Here is a 20,771-nt window from a genome sequence, read left to right on the forward strand (position 1 = left end):
GCATTTGCTGAGATAACTTTCCGTTTCCCCAGAATAAACTGATAAATCCAAAACAATTTCTTTAACGCTTTTAGCACTTGACTATAAAGAGCCCAAAAACCCGTTACCCACTCAACAACCTGTCCACAGAATCTGCTGTCCTAATGGCTGCTCACAACTGCGCTAGCAGAATTCAACCAACTTCCCTTTTTCAAGGCAGTACGAGTCAAGTTGAAGCAATGGAAGCATTACCACTTTAGCTATTTATAACTCATATTTCAGCACCTGTTATGATTACAATAGTGTAGGTCTTCATTTTAACAAAATCGATTAAGAAGTTTAAAACCTTAACTCTATCAGGAGACATTCACACTGAGCTCCTTCACTTATCCTCATCAACAACATTACTCCATCCTGGTAAATGCACTATAGTCTCTCCTTTGGACCTAAAACAAGCAAGCTACTCCTTGCTTACACAGTGTGTAGCCTTGGCAGTGCCTGCCGTGCCTCATACACTACCTGAGGTGGAACAACAAAAACAAGCCTTGCTTGCTCTTAGCACTGCCGGTGCTACAGGGAAATAAGGTTCTCACGTTACAGACGAGTGTGTGAGAGATTTTATTTTTTTCAAAGAAAAGTCAACAAAAAAGTAACTCACTCACACCAAGTTCCACCTAAAATACAAATGCAGATTTTCTTTCTACATCAAGTAAGCATGTCATTGAAAGTCCTGCAAAATAACTGAAAAGGCATAAAAGTAACTCTTAGGAAAATTTCTTGCTTTAATTTATTTATAAGATCAAGTCATTTTAGATTAACCAAACCACTGAGCCACTACAATATAGTTCCATAACAACTCAAACTTATCTCAAAAATTCCTTTAAGGTGAAACCATTAAAATAATAAGGTAAAACACAGGAAAACTGCCAACTAAGAAATCATTTCTCTCCTCTATAAAGTCCAGGCAGTTAAGATTATCATAAATAAAGCTGGCAGAACGAAAAATCTTCCTCCTCCCAGTTAGCTTATTCTGCAGAGCTGACAGCACCGTGTTTGCATTGGTTTTCCAGGTATAGTCAGTCCATTTCCTCAGCTGTTCTCCCTTACAGGAGATACTCACACAGCAACAAAAAATATGAAAAAATAAAATAAATAAAATAAAAAGAATCTCAACTGAGTCAACGCTGAACCTAAAATTACTCTTTTCCTTTCAAGTTGAGGTCCCTCCTGTTAAAAGGTTGCCCCACTCATGAGTGCCTTTTGGTATAATAATCATCTTTAATACACTAATACATACAGAAACCAATAAGTGAGGTTTCATTGCAGCCCCTGTGCTCAGCCTTCAGAAAAAATATAGATCATTTCACTTGCATCAGAATAAAGAGGCTTCCTGAAACACATTTCATATTTAAAGGTGAAAGATAAAATGGCTGAAACATCAACATTTTCACAGTCTAAAATGTTGCTAAAGCACAGGCCAAAAGATATTCCTAAATACCAATTTAGGACAGTCTGTCCTTACACAAATATCTAGTTGCCCTGGAAGTTCAGTGATTCCGGTTGATGCATTGGAAGGGTTTGGGGTTGAATTCAGTAAAGAAGCTACTTTCCTATGAAAAATAAAAACAGCCACCATTCTACCAGAGCTATCCTTAGCAAAGAAAAACGCACAATATATATTAAGAAACACATCAGGTAACTAATAATTTTTAAAAGTAGATTTATTCAAAAAATTAGACTTTAAAGTTGTAACTGAGCATTCAATCCATCTCTGTATGTAACTACTGCCTATCTGAGAAAAAAGTTATTAAAAATTCAGAATTGGTAGCTGGTATTCCATTGTTAAATGATGGTACATACCCACAAAAATAAATTTTAAGCTTAATTTACTTTCGGAACAATATTCTGGCTTTTAGGGTTTACTCTCTGCAATTCAATTCTTTAACTATCATGGGTAGCATACTTTTAGGTTAACTTTTTTTAAAAAAAAGAAAACATAAATACTGTGGGAGGACTATTTAAATAACCTTTCTCAACAACAGCACCTGTATCTGCTTCATTACTGTCCCTATTTCTCTCTTTTCCTATTTAATTGCTCTTCCCCTTCAAGTGTCTGCTTAACCCTCCACCACAGGTAGTAAAAGTTTCCCTTGGAGCCTGTATCAAGATTATTCAAGCTATCAACGGGTTAAATGTTTTCAGCAAGTTTTAATTTTTTCAGAACATATGCATACACACAAACACATCACACACACATATATATATATTTGGGAAGCCCATAGCAAGGACAGTGCAATATTTAACAGGACAAGAGTGAAATCATGGCCACACCAAAATAAAACTGGTGCAAATACACATAATGATGTCAAACACCACCACTCCAATTTCTTATGTCCCAGAAGTCAGGTCTTTTAAATTATGGTGAAACACCATGAAGAATAGTATTTCAGATGTAAAATTATAATGGTTTCTGTAACTTCCAATTCTCATCATATCTTCCCTTTCTCATGCTGAAGATTAATAGAGACATACATGCGAATGAGGTTCTTCCTGAGAACTGCAGTATGCGAAATTGGTTACGCTTCCGTGAAACATTATCTGGTTAAAATACAAGAGCACAGTACCATTCCTTCCACTCAGATGACCCTCCCTCCAGAACCATCCCCGCAGCCGCTACCTGCATAAGAAAATCAACACTTAAAATGGCTTTAAAAGGCTCTAATGGAATGCACTGTGAGCTTTAAAAAAAAAATATTTCCCTTTCATGTCAAGAATATCTTTTCTTCAGATTCAACCGGCTTGCTTGTTTCAGAAATGTTACTGCCAGAATACATAACAAATTCTTCCCACACTCTGTTTTTAAAGGTGCAATTAAATGTTGACACGTATAATGTGAACTGTTATCTGGCATAACTATCTGTATGAAGCCATTTCCATCCATCTGCAGCTGAAGTTTGTCATCACATTAGTACACGAATCCTACCCCAATCCTAGAATACACATTTTTAATGTTGAATATCATGTTTAAAATAGTAATAGAAGACGCTTGATGTTTCAGACATGCATAAGATAAGCTTGGAAATGGCCCAGCTTTGTGCACACCGAGATGCAAAAGTTTCATTAGCAGCACAGCACAGTACATCAGATTCCTTGGAACAGTATGGGGATAGAGACAACGAAACTTTTACAGAGGAGGTGTGTATTATCTCTCTGGTAAGAGACAAATAAGTTACTATTTTATACAACAGCTCTAACCATAGTACCAAAACCAATAAAGAACCTTTGAATTATTTCTGCTCATGTCAAATTTGTGTAGACTGGCTTCACAAGCTATCACAATAAACAACACCTAGAAGTATACTTTCCCTATGTAGTTTTGAATAACGTATCAATGCGGAAAAAAAACCAACACAGATTCGGTGTTAGTTCTAGGTCATTTAACAGTAGAGAATTGGATCCATAACTTGAAATCCTTCTAGAAAGCAATTACTACCACAAAATTGCTACTATATGACTCTATTGCATCAATTAATAAATAAGAACTGCCAGCAGATTAAGAAAAAAATTCTTGACAGGTTGTTTCTGCTACAAACTCCGTGTGCTTTAAGCACTCATACTATACTTGGCAGTAAAGTTGAACACTTAGCTTAATTTATGTAAGCAAAATTAAAATAACTACACCACTGAAGTAATTAAAACAGAGGAAGATAAGGAATGAATTTTAATACTAATAGAAATACCCTCTCCTTCTAATTCTTAATTATATTTGTTTGTATAAAAATATTTGTGTCAGGGTACATTTTATTAGTTTGCTGTAAAACATCTGTAGAAAACTCAGGCAGCAATTAGACAGATTCATGTCTAATACTGAAGACCAATTTACTACATTCCATGCTGCCATCTAAGAAGTGCTATTTAGTCCTTTCTAAATGTGCCCTGGCTACATTTTCCAAGTCTACAGTGAAATATAAATTATGGCTATGAATACATACACATATATACCCATACAGAATTTTAAACAAAGTGAGTAGGTCAATTTGCTAGAAAAAGGGAAATCATGTAAAATTCTGTATTAAAGTTTGCAATCAACCTAGTCATTGAGTCCCAAAGGTCTTAGTATACAAAGCTGAACAACATTGTAAATTCAGAACAACTCAGGGAAAAAAATGTAGTCATGAAGATTTACCAGCTTCTAAATACTGAGCCAATAATTACATATGTGAAAATCCACTAAAAATCCACTTAAAGGATGCTGCTTAAAGCAAAACATGACCTATAGAATCTTTACTACCAGGATGTCTAGAGAAATAATGCCGCTTTGCATTCCAGTTCAATCTCAAGTTTGTCAACCTCACAGATACAAGAAATGTATCTGTCCTATCAGCCGGTATTCATCTGAAACACACACAAATACGTTCCTTACAACTCTTTGAAATACTGTCCTAGCAGCATTAATACTAACATACTTGTTCCCCTTACCCACTGCCCCACATACATAACACCGATATAAATGCTTATTAAAATGTTAAATAATATTTAAAATATTTTCCTCACATTTCTTTGAATATTAAAATTACTATTTTTAATCCAAAGGAGAAAAGGAAAAAGGAGAAAAAGCAGCTGCACACTCATCCATCTTTGGACAACCAGTCACTGTAAGTGCAATTATCTGTTCTATTCAAAAGGATGTTGACTGTCATTTGTAGTAGCACAGGTATAAATGTGTCAAAACTCTGTTTGACTTTTGAACCACTTAACCTAGTCAGTCTTAATCCTCAGATAAGTTTTTGTTATCTCTTACCACTTTGTTATGAGATTGGTAGCCTTTTTCATACAAGCTTTTATTGTTACTAAGTTCACCACTTTCCAGTTACTCTTCCCACCAGCATGCAATTATCTGTTCAGGAAGCACATTTACAAATTCAGAAACATCTTGTTGCTGTTCTGTTTCTCAGTTTCATCTTCACTATGTTAGTTCTCCTCTGATAATTTATTTTCACATCTTCCTTCATCCTCAGAATTCACAAGACAGTTTTAAGAAACATAAAACATCTTTACAGATCTACACCTTCACCACTAACTCCACCAAGGGAAAAGCAAATAATGTCGCTCTGATATACTGGCAACCTGCTGACCACTCTGCACACACGCAGACCCAGGTTCACCACGATGTATGTTGTTATCTCATGAGGCAAGGTTATCAATGGACACTGGAAAAAGGCAGAGGTTGCCATCCTAGAGAAACATTTCCTTCCAGCTGACTGAAGGACACAGAGCAGAAGTCCGAGCTCGCAGAAAACAGATCCCCTGGGAATGGGGATGCCAACCAGACATCGTCTGGGGAGGCCATAGCTGTTGTGGCTAATGGCACAAAGGACAATTGTCAGATTTGCTCAGCCCAAAGTTGCTCTGTGATACTGCAAGGAGCAAACACACCACTCAAGGCCTCCCAGTCCTGCACACCGGCAAAGGCTGGTGCCTTGCTGGAAGACGACTGACTTCCCATACAATTGCTAGTTTTCTCAAGACCAGGTAGAAACACTTCTTCATGGCTGCTTTTGCCTGTTTCTTAATGACTTAAAAGCTTACAGCAAGCTCTCCACGTTGATGGAAAAAAGAAATGGGAAGGAGTGCTTGTTGGTGTGATCGTTTACTTAAATCCTGCCATTACTAATGAGAAGCATCATAAAAATCACGTAAGTGTGAAAGGCAGTGGACTTCACTTCATACTAAAAGTGTCATTTCAGAGGATTTCATCACACGTGAACAGAAAAGAAATCAATGGTGTTTGTGAGCAGATCCTACCCAAGCCTTTGCTGCAAACCAGCACGCAACTCATGCTGCACTCGAGGGGCGAGAGATCAATTTCTGGCAGATAAAACAGCAGGATGAGAAGGGGGAGGGAGGAGGAAGAGGAAGAGCACAAATAAAGGAAGGAAAACCAACCTGACGTTCCTATAATGAGTAATATGCAAAAGCTAGCCATCTGATATCTATACCAGAGGTAAACACAACCGTAGAAGAAAAACAAACAAAATACATTTGAAAAAATACTAGGTTCTCGCTAGCTTTCTTACATTATGTCCAGAGTATTTCACATTCTTGCCTACAGTATTTCTAAACATTATTTAGTAAAACCCTGCTAGCAAGCTGCAGATAAAAGCAATTTCCTAAAGGAAAACACTGAATTCACAGAGGTATACAAATAACACAATATGAAACCTGGAGACCTTTTTCCTTTATCTAAAAAGCAACCAACTATAAATATTGAATCTTTCAATCAAACTAGGCACATCAAACATGCAAACAAAGTGATTAATACTTAAAGTGGTTTCTTATTTGGAAAAAGATCATAAACTTAAATTTTACAAAGTATTTATATTTTCAGTAATCATTTCCTATTTGTGTTTTATCCAAGAAGAAAATCAGATCAACTCCCATTAGCACACGGATTTCAGATGCAACAACTCTAACATCAAGAATAAACATGAAGGAATGTAAATTCAGTCTTTTACAAGAGAGAGCACTGACACACAGCACTTTCTACTGGGCTCTTTTTAGTGATATTTTAATGATGTATTACAGAACATCTTAAAAATACAAAAAAATCCTCCTAAATAACAATTACGTACTTCCTTTGAGTTATCTGAAGTAATTCCAGACTAAGACTGAACTTTCCTTCCTATACAGGGACTCCTGAAAACTTGAAAACGATGTTATTTGCCTTAATGTATACAAGCACCTACTACATCAAACTAAAAGCTATTTCTCCCCATCACAAAGAAGATGCGTCCAAGATTATTTTACATGTAACATTACATATGTTACTGTGGGCTTACTGTTACACCCTTTTGAGCTTGGTCTAGCCACATCTGGTATTCCGTACAGTGAAGCGTTGGAGCCAGACTCTGTGCCCTTGCATGGAGTTACAAAAGGCTCCAGAATTTATTCTATTGTCATTTGTGAAATATGAGATATTATTTTGGATTAATCAGTGCTTAATATTGGGAAGTTATAGCTTTAGCATTTACAATAATTTTTATGTGTCAAAGTGCCCAAATAACCTGTTGTAAACCAGTCATATTAGGAAAAGGAAAACGGAGACAAATGAACAAATTTCAACTCAGCTTTCCATTTTATGCTGGTGTCACAACATAACAAAAATATTCAGAAAATTGAAACCATTTGAAAGGTTAGCCCAGGTTTGGGAAATCACACAAACAAAACCAGCCTTGACAGTCAGGAAACAAATACTTCATTGCAGCCATACTTTTGTCAGCCATAGTTTCAAGGAGATTTGGGTTTTGTTTCTTGCAGATAACTCAGTCCCTATACACCACCTATGTGAAACCAAAATTATTGTTTCCTCTGGGAGAGATGTCTAGGGAAAAAAGTAAGAAAGCATTATTTTATGTATTGCTCCTACAAAGTTCTAAAATACAACACCATATCAAAATTATTACTTGATCCAAGCTAATTGCAAAAATCGGATGCTCTTTCTAGTGACGATAAATGCAAAGTGCATCTATTATCAAAAGGAAATACTATATAGTTTCTCGTGACCTGCTCCAACTAACAGCCATTACTCCTGCTCACAAACTACAGCGATACGGAGTCTCAAAGGGGAGACTGTTCTCCAATCCGATCCCCATGCATTGCTCGATCTGACTTTTAATCATGTCCTGCAGTTCACACCAGAACCAGCCACGCTGTGTCACTTCTTACATGAACATTAATATTTATTCAAATTTTCTTGCAAAACTTATCTAGAAATCAGTCAGCCAACAACTTGTCATGCTTTATGCTTCTTTTTTTTTTTCCTGACGATCCACAAAGAGCCTGAAATCAGAATATGGAATAGCAGGACTGCTGCCAGCAGACTTCCTGCACTCAGAGCTTGTAGCATATGGATAAGCTCTTAATACAATACAGAAAGACGACTTCTGAATGTAAGCAGTCAGGACTAGCTTCATGCAGAAGTTCAGCAAGAGTGTCTAGACTATGAGCAAACTGCCCCCAGATATAAATCTGAGGATTTATAGTACAGGCAATTGACAAGTACAGATTTAAGCTGATGAAATTCCAAAACTGCAGATTTCAGTAAGCACTTGGATGCATCAGATGCAATAACACAGGTGGCAGCACGTGGCATCTGAGAAGGGTAAATCCCCCACATATGCCAGAGTCAGCTCTAGTATATTCATAGCTAAATAGGTAATAATTAATGCAACAAGATTGACTCTGCATACAGTATTACTCTTTAACTGAAGAAAACCAACCCAAACCATAGTCATGTAGAACATGGTATTGTCAAGACAGACTCATCACTTGGAAGATTTTCACAGTTGCTCAGTTTCCTGATAATGATGAAAAGCTAAATAATCTTATGTCATATGACCTAATCTTTCTTTAAAGATGGTTTTATCCAAACTTGCAGATTTTTCATCCCCCCCCCATTTATGAAGAACATTAATTTGCATCTAAGATTTTCAGTGTTTATATTAGAATGAAATTCCCCAACCTCACAAAAAAGCGTAGCACATGCAAAGCTGTAAACACAGCCCATAGTAGTCCCTTATCTGCTTTTCCAACTGCAAAACTGTTTGTTTACAAGGACAAATGCAATGCAAGAGTTTGAAGTTAATCATAATGGTTTTCCTTAACGCAAAATCTTAATTGTAGCCAAGACACAAAAGAGAATACACGGTGTATAGTTACGTCAGGTACACAAAAATCATATAATGTATTTGGTTTACATAAATGCTGAAGTTTCTCACAAAAAATATCTAACTGAGGCAACTATTTCAAGTAAGGTGCCCTCATATCTATCTGACTTAAACTCTGTTTCTGAATAGAAATTCTTAGGTGCTTACTAATTAACATTCATTAACTCACTTTAAAATCTGTGCATGTGTCCACCAACTTCAATGCTGATCTCTGTTTCCAAAGATCAAAAATACAGCAACACAACACAGAAAACTAACTCAGTGCAAGGACTATGAATGCATTCAGTAGACTTAGACAAAGTCTTTACTGATCAGATTTGTTAGGTAGTCTTATGGGCATTTACAAGAAGCAGGAGCAGTAAAAAAAAAAAAATCCACAGAGAAGTAAGAGCCTGATGCAAAGCTTATCTACTCGATGAGGACCCCTGCAGTTATAGCTATGCCGGGGAGAGGAGGGAAGATACTGGCAAAGTCCCCTAGCAGAAAGGCAATGTATGCTGACATAAGAGCAGCTAAATCATCTACCCAAATAACTTGAGAAAGAACAACAAAAGCTCTCTTTGAAACCCTATCTGTGTCTGTGCGTGAATTTCGTCCACACGGTACTTTCAGTGTCTGAGCAAGTCTGCAATAAGAAGCCAGATCTGAAGAGTCCCAAATTCACAATTCCCCCTCAACTTCCCTAGCTCCATGTGCATGCATGCATGCAGGCAAATGACACTGAGGTTTTTTTAATTTTCAGTTTGGACATTTTACAGAGCTTTGCATGTTCCAAACTCCTCTCTTCCTGTTTTCCTTTATTTATACTATTGACCATTCTTTTTGTTCAGAATAAACTCTGAGAAATTAATTTGTTCATATTTTAAGTTTCCAATTTTTCAAGACCCTTTTGAATCTAATCCTTTCTTCCTATCCCTGTAATCCCTTGAAAGCTGATGTCATCCACAGGTTTAACTAGTACACTCTCAATTTTATCACCCAGGTTACTAAACAACTCGCTAACCAGTTCTGCATCCACTTGATGGCAGTTCTGATTATGCTATATCTAACTTTTCAGGCAAAAATATCATAGGCCACCATATCAAAAGTGCTACTAAAAGCAATATAGGGAATTTTTTACCTAGTTACAAAGGTTTTCTCATCATCGTACAGCAGGTAGCAGCAGTCTGTTCATGACTAGTTAGTAGTGCCAAAGGATGAAGAACTTGAGATCTTTCATTTCTTATTCGGCAAAGTCAAAATCAAATCAAAGGACCACTCCATTATTCACTCTTTTAAAATAATTCCTCAGTTTCAACCTTGCATGTACTAACCAAGTTGAGGCTTACATCATACCAAAAAAAGCCAACTTCTTTAGTGCCTAGAAGATGGTCTAGCGGGCATCGCAGCCCATATTCCCCTGACTTACTCCCCTCACACTTTCTTTCAAATGCTAGCAACTAAAGCCTCAGCATAGACCCCCATGCCTGAAAATACTTCTCAAGTTCACAAAAATAAATACTTGCATCTCTTTCACTTTGGAAACGTACGCTAATTTAGAACTACACCATTTGGCTTGTGATCACAACTTGTAACTGGCAAGAACTCCCACTGTTATTACTTTTTGGGATAACTACTACCCACATAGTGCCAGATGGTATACTCCACCTCTGCTGAGGAGGTGTAGGATCACTGCCTGCTGTCAGCATTGCATTTTATTATTTTTTTTAAAATCAAGACACAGATAATATTACAAGTCTGAAGAGAAAGTGGGTGGGCACATGTAGCTCCATTACAGCTTAAGTCTTCAAAGAACAATATTCCTTTCTTTAATGGTGCCTGTTACACTAAATCCCCACTCCTGAAGACAAAAAAGCAAAGGATGCTGTGACACAGGCCCAAGTATTAACCAAAGGCTGGTGCCAATGGAAAGCTGCTCACAAAGATTTCAAGCAAACACTTATGTTCTAACTGTGAAGCTGAGTATCTCATACTAATAACTGTGTGAAACAGTAGAAAATTGAGTTGGGGTCCTCTAATCAAATCTTACATTGAAAATTAAATAGGAAAAATTATTTTAGTAAGAGGAAAAAAAATCCCCATTAAATTAGCAAATGGGAGATTTCTCCCTTCATAAAAAATAAATTAGCTATTAACCTAAGATTATTTAGAAATGTAAAAGCTGCTAGAAGAGATAATAAGCATCAGACCCCAATTTAAGCAACTACAGAAAGTAACAGATTAAACAACACAGAGCTAGATACACAGAATAACTGCCTGAACCGTATCATTTTGCAAATACCCTTAAAACTAAAGTCACATGAAGAACAATGTGGCCTGAGAGCTTGTGGCGAGCCAGCAAAATCCAGAAGCACAAACACAATTTTGGTCATTCAAATCACTACATCCACTTAAGATTTGCACCCCTCCACAGGCTCTGTTTTATAACTCTCATAAAAGCTTGACACGCAATTCCGTTGGGCTCCTTCCTTCAAGCATCACATTTCTAAAATCTACCCTCACAGTATTTTACTTGTTTTTTTCTCCTCTCTCGGAACTTTTCCACGTTCTGTTCCATAAAACCTCTGAAGGATAGAAAGTTGTTTATCTGTTTGTCCACTAATCTCCCCTTTGCTGAAGACTTTCTTCTGCAGCACTCACAAGAAACAGCCTGCCTAAGCCTATCCCAATTATCTACTCAGTGACTGACTTCTTATGTTCACAGACATGCACCAACCACCGAGAAGAGAGCCAAGACACGAAACTAAAAATCTACATACTATTAAAGGAGCCTAGAGAAAGAGGAGTGGACATGGGGGGCTTAGGCCGGAAAGGACATGACTATTTTGCCCAACTTCTTTCAAGTTACAAGCACCATGCTGCCATCTCCCTAGTGACTCCCTAAGTCCTGGTGAACGACAGAACAGGTAGGATTTCCCAGTCACATCTTTCAGCATTAAAACCACATACCTCATTTCTACAGAAGTGTGCACCTTTATCTACTAGTTACTAGGCCTCTTCAAATTGTTATCTGGAACATTAAGAGCATCTTACTATCAAAAATAGTTTCTTGACACAGAATAATCCCACAGGACAGAATGGGAGATAAGGCAAAAAGGAAAATCATCTGTTACTAAAGAGGTAAATAAAAGGATCAACAACAGGAAACATGCACACTTCATTGTTCATTGCACTCTGGCTGCATATTGTTCCTTTACTTTCTAATAATATTTCTTCATTAAAAATGGTAACTTTATGGGATCACAACCCAAGAAGAGAAGATGGCAGAAGTTCATTTTTATTGATGGAAAAAGGCATCACCAGAACCTGCTGTGCCAGACTGTGGGACAAAACAGGACTGTTAACTCCACCAGTAAATAATTTCAGGGCAGGAACACCATGATGAAGGCAGTAAAATGGAATTATTCTTTTCACCTTACACCCAGACATCTGGTTCAGCACAGCTGAGGGACCAGTGGCTTTCAGCAGGCAGGTGAAGGTAGCAGAAATCAACAGCTGGGTGACAGCACAGACAGGTAAAACTTCAAAGAGCAAGAAAAGATAAGCCTTTTTGGTTTGTTTCCCTAAAACAATAAAGCAAATAAACCCATTTCCATTTAACAACTGCAGAAAGAATCTAAATCCTCTAACATTTATACCTCTAGATACACGACCAGGAAGCTACTCAATTCACGTTTGTTTCTCCTTACAGTCTTCTCCCAGTTTTCCTTGTATTTTTTCCTCGACTTCTGTTGGAAATAAGAGTGTTTCACAAGCTCAGACAGAAGCAGCCCACTAAAAATGCTAAGCATGACTTAAGAGCCCCTAAGTACAGCTTACCAATATTTAAGCCAATCATTAAAAAACACTGACCACAGGATCTAGCTCAATCAGCTTAATACTCTGCAATTCCAAGGTTGGAAAATTCACCTGCAAGGAACTTCAGATTACCATCAAGGTGACTGGCAGGGAACAGAGAGACCATAATTGTTTCCAGGTTAAGGACATTAAGACACTTTCAAGAGTTATCAGTTAATGCTTTACAGCAACTGGAATCAGCGCACAACTGCTTTCTGGAACCACAAAGACTGTAAACATTCATACTCCCATTCTGAAGAGATATTTTACATTGTCTTTAATTTTGATACTTTTCATAAGCACTGATGGTTTCTCTTTTTCAAATGCATTCATCAAGTTTCTCATCCAAAGAAAGAAACTCAAATTTTTAAGACAGCCAGCTGAAAAGAACACATAAAAAAAGAGGAGGAACCATTCACACGCATATACAAACCTCACTCATTAAGGCATCTAAAAAATATAAATTCCCTCAGTGATGTTTCCTACTGACTGCTTTATAAAAGCATTTTATTTAAATCTGAATACAGAAAAATAGCAGCAATCTGCCAAAATATTATTCTACCTGCCCTGGAAATCATACAGGCATGAAGGGAAAAATGAAATAAACACCCAAAATATCTAAAAGTAAGTAAACAGGGAGATCCTCTATGATAAAATACAAATTAAACATCTCTTTTCTCACCCTCGCTAATTAATAACAAATTCCCAGTGTGACTTATATTGCAAATAAGGATTCGCCTATCCAAAATACTTTTTTCTCTAACGAGATCATTACGAATCTCAAATTTGAGATCACTAGAATTCAACCATAATTAGCAGTTAAAGCTGATATAAGTAAAAAATGGACAGTATTCACCATTAAAATGAGGGACTCTGAGAAAAAAATAAAAAGAAAAAACACACCAAAACAAAACACACATTTACCCTATTCACTGTTATTTGGGAATTTTACCTGAACTGCTCTGTCAAACTATTCCATATTTTAATCTTAAATATATCCCCTACAGATTAGGGTAAAAGATGCAGTTCAACTATTCAGCTGAATTTCATTAGCAATGCATTTATACAAGCTTCAGGTTTTAAGTATTACACTGTGAAAATCTGCAAAGTGTCACTGGTCTCTGAAAACTAAGTCAGCTCATTCAGTGCCAAAAACCCAGAAGATATGGAAAACAGGCTGTAAAGACACGTAACTCCTCGTGATGACCAAACCTTTGCTGTCTTACATGCAACCTACTCTAAAAGACATGATTGCAAACTTCCAGATTCAAAAACTTGGGGAAAGAAAAGCAAGAAAGCTTGCCTCCATCCTTCCAAGCTTTGGAAAGACTTGGATAATGGCAGATAGACATTTGCTGTTTGCATACACTTACGGCTCAGCACAGGAACAAACGCAGCTTTGAGCTTTCTCTGCTTTGATCAGAATGAGGTCAGAAACGCTAATCAGATGACTTTTCAATAACTTATGTGGAATGGGGCAACATGAATGGAACTGCTGGTGGTGCAAGAAAGAATAATTCATACATACCAGAATCTTCACTTTGGACATATACCACTTTATTCTTGCTCATTAAGTACAATCAAACACCTAATGAGCAACAAGTTGCTCCCAAGACTTTGAAATGAGTATGAAAGATCTCTAGCAACAAATCACTCCCCAGCCTTCCTACCACGGAGCTATCAGTCTGCTCTGGAAGATATTCCTTCAGTTACCAATATGTTCTTTTCATAAAGTACAAATAAATAACAAATACTGGTAACAGCTGAAATGTCAACATGCATGATTCATCACCCTCTTCGTTAGTTATGCCAGTTCAAAAGAGAACACCACTCTAACAGATTACTTCCCTCCCTATTAGGTCATACAACATCATTCCTCATCAGCACGAGGGCCCCAGCTCAAGGCAGTGGCGGCGTGTGGAGACTTGCCTGCATAGGAATAGTAACATGAACTCACCGGGATTCTTCATGTTCCTGAAGTATCTACGTGTGCCTTTGCCAAATTGGCTCTTAAGGATTACTACCTAAGGTTACTTCTTCAGTAAAGCTAAGTAATTCTCATCTTTATGAAGCGACAGGATTGGTGGGAGGGAAAGAAAAAGCCACTCTCAAATTTGAAATTCAAAAAAAGCAACATTTTTAGCAAATCAGCCCAACACTCAGAGCGAGAAAAAGCTTTACCAAAAAAAATTTAAAAATGACCGAGGAAGCAAAACTTCAACCAAGGTTTGTTTTATGCAGAATATGCACAAACCCAACTATTATTGCATTTTATAAACACCATGAATAAGTAATGATTCCTTTGAAATCAAACAATCGAGTAATGTGGCAGAAAACCAAACTTGAGTCAAATAAGCATACTATCCTTTTTATGTTATATCATTACTAATGAATGTTCCCTTACAGAGTATTTTTCAATATGGCGTTTCTCACACCACAGTATGAATTCACGTATTTGACACATTTTGGAAGGATAGGTAATAAATGCTGACCAGGAAGAAGACCAGACTATTCAGGGAAGTCCACAGATTATTCAAGGATGCCTCTTCCTGAAGATCTGAAACACTCTAGTCCCATTACCACAGCACCCAAAACATACGGCATTTTTATTCAAAATCCAGTAACTTCTGCTCTCCCATCAGAATCCCACAACCTGTTCCATGCTAGGACAACCAGCTAAATTCCTCTCCAATTTGTCCATCACCCTCATGATGAAACCAGACCCTTTCATCACAGGCCACTTAAGTAGAACCTCAAGGAGCTCTATCAGATGGGGCAGCTTCACAAGGGACAACTTCAAGAGTGGGCTCTAAATTCCCAGTTTCTCCCTTCTTAAGGTAAGTACACAAAACAAGCCACTATCTTCTCTAATTAAGGTAGGGCTTGTATTTAAAGTAATTACTTTTTAAACAAACATAAAACAAACAACTGCATTTTAGCCCCATGAAATAATGGGGCTGGAAAAAGTCTAAGTAACATAACTAGAATTTGTTTTTTAAAGCTCATAAAATCCACCTGGCAAATAAAGCAAAGATGAATGATCTAGTTCACTCCACCACTGCAAATATTTGCAGATGCAGCGAGCTTTAAAAACTAATTTATCTCCAGTGAATGCAACAGGCATACTCTCTACCTTGAAGTTAAAATGAACATGTTATTCCAAGATGCAAGAGTCAGAACCAACCAGGGGGCTCAGTTCTGCTCTGACTCCTGACGACAGTAACCCCCCCAGACCTTACTGGTAACGTCACTGGATCTTGTATGACCACACAGCTTTTGCATGTTCTACAGATGCTCAAAAATGTTCCTAGAGGTTGGCACGTGTTTATTATATTGGAAGCAAAGTGCAAGACAACCTGAAATTACCGATCAGGCTGATCACAAGGATTATAATCAATGATGTAAGTAAGGCTGTGAGTGTTCTTTGTGTAGTACTAAGCATAAACAAAACATGCACGCAGGGAAAGGCACTCACTGTACATCGAAAGGTACCATTTGCAGAGACATTTTTAAGGCTTCACCCAAGTACTCCAGGCATGAGTTCACAACTGGCATCAACCCTTCAAAGAGTTCAGTGCTGCTGGGAAGGACAGACGCAGCCGCTCTATTTCATACTCGTGCACCCTCCTCCCGTCACCCTCGTGTTCAACAGGTCAAGTTCAGTTTATTGATCCAGCTAGAAATGAACTCTGCAAAAATAAATAGTTTTCATTCACCCACCAGCTGCTCAAGCATTTCACTTGGTACGAGAGAGAGGGCTACAACATCACGCCACTGCGGGTGGGAGAACACGGACAAGGTCACTGATTTTTTCACCAGTTCTTAAAATCAGCTTCATTTTGTCAAGAAACAACCCTTAGAGCCATTTGCTTGTCTAGATGTCAAAGGAAGTCACCCTGGCGTATCACTCTGCTCTAAAAAAATTCATACTCAAAAGTTTAAAGAAAAAGAATGAATGTGTACACAGAATGTGTATATAAAGACATGAAATCAGAATTTTTTTCAAAAAAGTTTAAGGCAAAAGATTTTTTATATTTCACAATGTGGAATTACAGGTGTTTCTATCTTCTCAGTTGATCACAACCACCTCTAGAAAAGGTAAACTTAGATAAAACATAAGGAGGAACAGAATCTTTTTCTTTTTTAGATGAGAAAAACCATGCACAAAGTTGGGAGGGTTGCAGGTTACTTTTTTTAATGTACCAAGGGGTTGTTTTAGACTTTTCTGGTTGCCTTCTTATTGTTTCCCTCTAGCTATTTAATAAAAGAGTAAAATAGATTATTACAATTTTTAACAAGCATCCTGAAATTAAAGAAAATTTAAGATTCCATTCTAATAAAACTTAAATGTGTCACAGGCAAACCAAAGCAGGCCTTGCAGATAAGTGTTCTGGAAATACATATATAGAACAAAACCTGCAGAACTCAGCGTATAGAGTGCATAATACTGCATGTGATGCGTATTTGGGACTTATACAGTTTGCATTTATGAGCATTAATATTAATAAATTAGAATTTGCAAGCAGAAAATTAGACATGCTTGTCTGTAATGTTGCATTAAAAAATTAATCTTTTAAAAATTCACTGCACATAGCAGTATGCTCACGGATTTCTGAACAACAACATATGTATCAATTATAACCTAAAGGTTTAATTGAAAGTAAATCTAGTCTATGTAACCTGAAATGATAAAGTGTAATTTAGGTACCTCAGAGAAGACATTTTTGTTCAGAATACTTATTTCTATTAAAAAAGCCACAAACTCACATAGGATCATGGGAAAGCCAGTGGAAAAGACAAAAAGATGAGAACAAGACAGGAATTGCTACAACACAAACAACATTGATAAGGAGTTTATTTTATAAAACTGTATTAGTCATCCAGTTATGCTGAACATGTAACCAGTAATCCATGTTGTAATTACCAATCTAAATCTCATGCAAGTATGCTTCAATATTCCATGACCATAGTCTAGATCCAAACAGGATACAGCCCTACCATTCCTCGCCACTCAAATGAAACTGGTGGTAAGTCTGGAGTACACAATTTTGCATTTATGATGCACTCAGCAAGAGTTACTACAAAAAAACAGTACAGCTCTTCAAGTATATTTTTTTAGAAGCCCCAGAGTTATAATGGCCACAGACCTCAAACGGTCTGTGACCATTTGACAGGCTTTGCCTAAGCACTACCATTCCCCCTCCCCCCCCAACAGTTTGTTTGCAGAGCCAAAAAAAATGGGATTTTGATTATGGCAAGTTGCAATATATTGTACTTCCGTAATTCAACTGCTCGTTCATCGTACATTTTCTAGATAAACATACCTCTACACAAAGTAGCCATGATCTAAGGTGTCTCTCACCACTTCAGTAGGAAACCCTCGTGACTGTAGCTAGCGAATTCTCTTCAGTGTGTTCTCACCAAAAGGCACTTATTTTGCCAGATTCTTTTCTCTTATTTTATTTTTTTAATTTATATATTAGGAATGGATGTTTTCAGTTGCAGGTTTTGTATTTAACTTTCGAGGCTTAAATAAGAAAAATAGACAACACCCAACCTTTAGCATTTTGAAGAAATCACTCCAAGCTCCAACCTGAGAAATGCTGCAAGCAAGGTTTCATGGCCATGTTGTTGTTCTCTATGGCACGTTCGCTGTATTTCTTCGTGTTCTTCCCCCAATTCAACATTAATTTGCCTTCATTCAGTACACCGTAGCTATGCTGCACTCCCCAGCAGCACTAATTAACTGCCATAATTTAATTTCTTTAGCTATTTCGTTTTCCTTATGCTATTTTCACCTGTATAAAAGCCTAAAATCCATACTGACACATCATTCTCTAACCCAGCTTACTGCCTAACATACGCTCCCGAACTTCCCAACACAAACAGGGATGAGAATCTGTCTTTTCCTTGCACAGTATACATCTCAGCGAAGCTGTTTGCCTCATCATCTCTCATTTCTTTTTCACATTTTAGCCCCCAACAACCAGCCCACGCCTCTAATAGAAAGATACTGTGTCATTAGACTCCACGCTCCTTACTCACCCTACGGGAGGAGTAAGAGGGCGGCAGTTTAACCCGTTTTTCCCAGCCCTGCAGAAGCAGCAGGCAGGGCGGTGTGTTTGTCTCACGTGCATCCTACCTGCAGCACAGCCCCTGTAAATACGGGGCCATTCTGCAAGAGAAATTCCTTCTCACAGCCTCCCTTACCCTTTGAAGGGATGGAGCCCAATTCTGCAGCACGTGATTTGCGCACGAAATACCTTTGAAAATTGCATGCCGCTCTCTTAGAAACAGATTTCTCATCGAAAAGATCGGATTTTTTTAAACTCTACCTGTACGCTGCTCTCACCGCCCCCACCTTTACAGCCGCCGCTATCCCAAGTTTTTTAACGGGCAATCTCGCTCAGCTCGAGCCCGGCTCACCCACCCCGCGGGGTGCGGGTCGGGGGGGCGCCCCGGCCGCGGGAGAGCAGCGCCTGGAGCCCCCCCCACTGTCACGAACACGGGGGCTGTACCTGCCCCCCCCCACCCCCGCGGTGCGGGACTCTGCCCGACCCCCAGCCGTGTGCGGCACCGTGAGGGGGGGAGGGGCGTGGCGGGGGGGGGGTCTCGCCGCGATTCCCACTCAGACACCGCTACCCGCCGCCCCCGTCCCCTCCCCGCCGCACGCCGACATGTCGCCGGGCGTCGCCCCCTCACGATCCGGCTCCCCTCCCATCTGTCGCCGCGGGGGGCGGTGGACACGCACACACACACACGGCCCCGCGGGCGCTGGCCCTTACCTGGAGCGACGGCGTCGCGGGGCTCCCCGGCGGCCCGCGCCCCCCTCACGGACGCACCGGCCGCGGCTGGCGAGCGCGGGGCGCCTCCCTCTCACCACATCGCCGGGAGCCGCCGCCGGGGTGAGCGCGCGCCCGAAGGGGAGGGGACGGGGAGGGGTGGGGGGCGGCCGGTCTCGCCCCTCCTCGGCGGCGCCGGCTCCGCCGCTCCCTCGCCGCCCAACCGCCACAGCGCCCCCCTCCCTCGCTGCCGCCCAGCCTCCCCGCCGCGGCCTCACCCCGGGGAGCGGCGGCCCCCGCGCCTGCTGCCCCCCGTTCGCTCGCTTCGGAGCGCGCCCCCGCCGCCGTCTCACGGCTGCGCGCGCTGGGCCGCGGGGAGGGGGGAGGGGAGCGGGCGGGGCGGGAACGGCGGCGGGAACGGCAGCGGCGGGCGGCGCTCGCCCCCCGGGCGGGCGGAGGGGGAAGGAAGGGAAGCGGCGGGCGCGCGCGCCCCCGAGCTCCTTCCCTCCCTCCGCGCTCGGAGGTGAGCCGCCCGGGAGAGGCGGGGCTGCTTCGTTATTCATGAGGGGGAGGGGTTATGCAAAACGCGCACCCCTCCTCGCCCGAGCGCATCCTGCGCCGGGGGCGGTCGCCTCGGGAAGGGCGGGGCGCTGCCGGGCGGCTCCTTCCTCTCCCTCCCGCCGCTCGTACCTGGCGTGGCCGCTGCGGAAGGCGGCGGGATGCGCTTTAATCACATCCGCGATCGCCGGCTGCCATAAGCACCGGTCGGGAGAGAGCGGGAGGGTGTCGGGAGGCTCCGGCGTGGCCAGAGCAGCGTCCGCGCCCGGGAGAAACTTCAGCGGGAGGCGGGCGGGCGGGGAGCGCTGTGGCGGCGCGAGCGCCTCCTGTGAGGGGGAACGCGGCGGCGCGGGCCCCTTCTCTGAGAGGGGGCATCGGCGGCGGGCCCCGCTGTGCGGGAGCCGTTCCCGGCACAGGGCCCCCTCGCTGCGGGCGGGGACGCCGGGGCGGCGACCGATGCTGTGGGAGGGGTTTGCGGAAAAGAAGGGAGCCGTCCGCGGGCGGGTCCGTGGGCCGGGCTGCGCAGCGGGAACAGACCTCAAGCGGCTCCGGCATCCGTCCGCGCCTCCGGCAGGGCCGAGGCGCTAAAACCGCGTTTGGTGGCTGAACGTGTTCCTGCAGGTACCGCTCGGAAGGGACCGGGGCTGAGCGAAGGGGTTTTTCTTGGTGATGAGACGGAGCAAGGCGATGGGAACGCGATCACCGCAACCGGCCCCGGTGCCCGTGTGCTGCCCGCGCAGGTGGAGCTGCTGCAGGTACCTCCCGTCCGTGTAGGCTCCTCTCTGCTGTGAAAACGCCCCCACAGCCGCCTATCAATCAGCTTTTGTTAAAAAGATTTCTGGGAATAATCCCTGAAATCCAAAACGTTCCACTCATCCTCCCCAACAAG

The 20,771-nt window shown here is 40.9% G+C and overlaps 1 protein-coding gene across 19 annotated transcripts in view; it reads right to left on the reverse strand.

The window, feature by feature from the left end:
• TANC2 (tetratricopeptide repeat, ankyrin repeat and coiled-coil containing 2) overlaps positions 1–20,171 on the reverse strand; it is a 248,943-nt gene extending 228,772 nt beyond the window's left edge. For 14 of the 19 annotated variants that reach the window (XM_075775498.1, XM_075775494.1, XM_075775486.1 and 11 more), the window contains exon 1: positions 19,328–19,871. The gene's annotated coding sequence lies outside the window, so the exon portion shown is untranslated. Of the gene's footprint in view, positions 1–18,805; positions 18,897–19,327; positions 19,873–20,014 lie in introns of those variants that run through there. The other 5 variants (XM_075775492.1, XM_075775491.1, XM_075775485.1 and 2 more) reach the window with 4 other exon arrangements.
• Between the last annotated feature and the right edge of the window lie 600 nt (positions 20,172–20,771).

The sequence above is a fragment of the Balearica regulorum genome, chromosome 24 (genome assembly GCF_011004875.1).
Source record: "Balearica regulorum gibbericeps isolate bBalReg1 chromosome 24, bBalReg1.pri, whole genome shotgun sequence".
In the NCBI taxonomy this organism is placed as follows: domain Eukaryota; kingdom Metazoa; phylum Chordata; class Aves; order Gruiformes; family Gruidae; genus Balearica; species Balearica regulorum.